Source organism: Berghia stephanieae, chromosome 5 (assembly GCF_034508935.2).
Source record: "Berghia stephanieae isolate SIO BIC M18660-M18661 chromosome 5, UCSD_Bste_1.3, whole genome shotgun sequence".
Taxonomy (NCBI): domain Eukaryota; kingdom Metazoa; phylum Mollusca; class Gastropoda; order Nudibranchia; family Aeolidiidae; genus Berghia; species Berghia stephanieae.
In genome coordinates this window covers 64,405,500-64,410,420 of record NC_088364.1, presented here as the reverse complement: position 1 = coordinate 64,410,420, position 4,921 = coordinate 64,405,500, and positions in this window count along the sequence as shown.

The following is a 4,921-nucleotide window of genomic DNA, read 5'->3' as shown; positions in this document are numbered from 1 at the left end:
CTTATGTGTTGTTTTGTTTATATCTCAACAGTGTTTGCACTGATTTAAATTTTGTGTGAAATAAATGTCCTCATCCACAGACAAAATACTTTACAACTATGAATGAATAGAGGACTCAGTGCCTGTAGGTAAAAACTTCGAGCAGGCCGAGACCTCAGACATGGCATGGATGCTTTTCTGAAATCCTCCCATTCCTTGTGAATTCTGAACTGCTGGAAGCTGTAAACTGTCAAAATAAAAGTATCTAGCAAGAAAAAGAACTGGGTGGGGTCCCTTACCTCCCATTGTGGGCAGGGAGGCTCTTACTTGTCTTTTATCCCCCTATATCTGTTTTCCAACATGCTTTCTCTCTTTGTCTTGGAATGAGATTACTTGGTTTTGTCCAGGCCCTGGCCGGATACTCTAGCTGGGAGGGAAACAGTCAAATGTATAGTTAGTTTTGGGAGATGATTTTTTTTCCCTTGTGAATCATCTCTGTTATGCACTATTGTTTTGTTTTATTTATATATTATATATGATTTGTAAACAGTTAAGCGTATCCCTCTTAGTTGGGACCTGTGCTTGTGTCTGGATGAGACTTTTAGATGATGTCAAACTAAGTACTATGATAGTGTGCTCTTGGAATCTACATCTGTTTCCTATTTGAACCAATTCCCCTTTGTCTTACCTTTTCTTGGGTGAGGGTGCTTTAGTTGTAAAAATTTCGAGCAGCCCGAGAAAACAGACATGGCATTGATGCTTTTGGGAAATCGTGGATCTGCTGTTCATTTTGTCTTCCTCCTTTTCCTTGTGAATTCTGAACTGCTGGAAGCTGAAAACTGTCAAAATAAAAGTATCGAACAGAAATACACTGTTTCAGAACGCTTCTTCAGGCAACAACATAAATGTAATTCGGTAATACTTAACGTAAAATTCAGATACATGTATAATACGGGAGAAAATGCCCATGTGATGGCCATTCGTTTATCCTGACTGGACATGCAGAGACATTGATCTATTTCCCCATTGTCTTATTTTTTTTCCTTGAGCATTTGCTATGTGCAAATAAACTCTAGATCTAGATACAATCTTTCTACTATGACACATTTATTTTTCATGAGACTGACGACACGCGCCATTAAACACATGTATATCAAAATTACAACAGCTTGGATCGTACATATAGATAACTGATGAATTCTTCTATTGCGACTAAAATGTCTGTCAATAATAACAATAATAATAATAATAATATATCATCATCATCGTCCCCATTTTTGATCCCGTACATTATGTGTCGTGGCAATAAAATCATCAACCATTTGATGATATTGACAAACAATGGGTATAGATAGAACGAAGTTGACTTCACTCAGGTCTTTGTTATTGTTTTTGTCATCCATGTTTATGAGTAATTCTCTCTAAACTGTTTAAACCAAACTCCAAACTATAAACGTTTAAGGTTACACATAGTTTGGTGTGTTGGTCCGTTATATTTCCGGACGGCAATGTTGTGAGTTTCTTAGCCAAGCGCACAGTATCTACAATGTGCAGTTTAGTTTAAATTCTAAGGCATCGATTTTTTGTTTTGTTTGAGTAGAAGGAGGAGGGGTAGAGGGTAGATGGTACCGACTTTAACCACGCTCAACAAAACATAATGTTCCCTTTTCATCGTTAATTTTACTATTGTAAACGTAAAATTTAGCCACTTTAATATATAATATAAAGTATAATATTATGTCATATATTTATATATTTTTTTAATATAATGACTGGATTGGATAGCGGGGTCTCCTAGATCTGACGGGAAGTACTTTGCGATAGACTAGCGTTTTATAGACTAGGAAGTAATTGCTATTGTCCGTTTCACGCTAAAGAAACCAGTATAGTATAAACTCCGGCTCCATGGGCCTAATGACTCGAAAGGTTTGTTGTTTTTTTTTTAGTTTAGATAAATATGTAGTGAGTCATCAGTCTTTGTATTGTTTTTTTTTTTTTTTTTTTTTGTTGTCATCCGCGTTTTTGATATTTTCACTAACTGTATTAACGAGTATAAACGTTCAAGGTTACACATAGTTTTGTGTGTGGCCCGTTATGTTTCCGGATGGCAATGTTGTGAGTTTCTTAGCCAAGCGCATACTATATATAATAATGACTTGAAATAATTGGTAGATTCGCGATAAATCATGATTTTAGAACATACAGTAGTAGTCCTGCGGATGAAGCATGATACTTAGATAGAATGCGCTTGGCCAAGGAGTTCACACATTGCCATCTGGAAGTATAACGGACCAACACAAACTCTGTGTAACCATGAACTTTATAGTTGGTTATACTGTTTAGTGAGAACAACTCACAAACGCGATGGCAAAACATAACAAGGCTGAGTGACGTCTCTGCATACTATCTATACCAAGGGTCGCCCACAGGTATACCGTGGCCTTCGTAAACTCATGGCCTGTCATTCACCCCCAAATGACGTCAAAAGACAGGTCTTTGGCCACAAAAGAAAACAATTCGTGAGTTGTATTCAGCAGTTCAATCAATTGGTCATTTGTTTCCTTGACCACTACTAAAGACAACTCATTTGGCGGTCCACAAACCTAAACATGAAATCAAAGTATGGGTCTGAGTCAGTTTTAGTGTCAGGCTATAGATAGTGTGTGCTTGGCTAAGAAGCTCACAACATTGCCATCCGGAAATATAACGAAGAAACACACAAATCGGTGTGTAACCATGAACTTTTATAGTCTGGTTAATAGTTTAGTGAGAATTACTCACACACGTGGATGGCAAAAACAATAACAAAGACCTGAGTGACGTCATCTTCGTTCTATCTATAAGTTAACGATAGCTACGGATGGAACCCACAGGAAACAAGGAGGAGAGGGAGACCCTTTCTAGACTTGGAGGCGTGACATGAAGACCCAGAAGCGGACGTGGGGAAACATGTCAACGATGGCAGTAAACCGTAATGATTGGAGATCTACTATGTCAGCCTTATGTGCAATTGGATTATCATGAGGATAGATAAGTAGGCAAGTAACATGTGAAATCCATCATTTGTAAGCACTGTGTTGATACTTTTTTTTCGCTCTCTCTCTCCATTGATATGATTGTATATGAAACGTGTTCAAAGCAACCGAGAGAGGGCACTGAACGCGTTATTATCATTATTATTATTATTATTATTATTATTATTATTATTATTATTATTATTATTATTATTATTATTTATTATTATATTATTATTATTATTATTATTATTTATTATATATTATTATATTATTTATTATTATTATTATTATTATTATTTATTATTATTTTTGTTGTTGTAATTATTATTATTTATCTTAATGTGCCCACGACCTCAACGACGTTTTGTGGAAGGAACCTGAGTCAAGCATTTCAAAATAGGTACACATACGTAAAAGAAAATGAACACCTATGATGACTATGACAAACGGTGTTTAGTGTTAGAACCAATTTATAATCGTGACACTTCACTTGCAAGTACGAGTAGAGGCGTTGGTGGACAGACCGTGGGGTAGAAGTGTAAATAGCCGTGCCGTTGCTCCATTTTTACGACCTGTCATAGGTCCCCCTTTATTACACATTAGAATAGTGGTAACTCAATGGGATAGTGTCTACAACTACATTGTGACGTGTTACTCACAACGAGTCAATTTTTGTAGCCCTTTACACCGCTGTAAGAACACATGGCAATTACAAGTAATGGCTATAGAAAAGATATCCGGTATAAATAGATACTGGTTCGATTTCACAATGAATGATTATGTTCTGCTATACTCTGAAAATAAAACAAGATTAACGTTGTTTTTTTTTTTGCCAGAAAACGTTTCCTTCAAATATTGATATATTAAAATGACCTTCATCTTGTGAAAACTCCCAAGCCCGGAACGTCGAAGAAGTCCTAGGTTTGAAAGATTTGAGAAGTTGAGGGTCATTTTAATTGATCGATATTTGAAGGAATAGTTTTCTGGCCAATAATTAAAAAAAAAAAACAACAACAAAAAACGTGCTTTATCAGAGTAAGGCAATGTAGTTGTTGTTTTACATTATTCATCCTGCTGCAGCATTTCAATGGTAAGCGGATCAAAACTCTGAAGTCTACATACGAGCTTTGTGCACCATGTTTTATTTAATTTTGGGCGGATCAGACATTATTTTACGACAGTAAAATGAGATTTGGTGGATCTGGCTTGAATTTGGAAATTTATGAATATATAATAAAATTATAACTATCACAGATGGACAGCTGTTAACATTGTTTATTGTTCAGATATATACTGGACACTTAAAATGTGTTATTATTTGAATGCCAACAATCTGTACATTTGACTTTTGAGGATATACATACTACTTTTACTTATGCTACGACGACGACGACGACGACGACGACAACAACAACAACTACTACTACTACTACTACTACTACTACTACTACTACTACTACTACTACTACTACTACTACTACTACTACTACTACTACTACTACTACTACTGCTATTATTATCATTATATTACTACTACTACTGCAACTACTACTTCTACTACTACTACTACTACTACTACTACTACTACTACTACTACTACTACTACCTTACTACTACTACTACTACTACTACTACTACTACTACTACTACTACTACTACTACTGCTATTATTATCATTATTATTACTACTACTACTGCAACTACTACTTCTACTACTACTACTACTACTACTACTACTACTACTACTACTACTACTACTACTACTACTACTACTACTACTACTGCTATTATTATCATTATTATTACTACTACTACTGCAACTACTACTTCTACTACTACTACTACTACTACTACTACTACTACTACTACTACTACTACTACTACTACTACTACTACTACCACTACTACTACCACCGCTACTATTA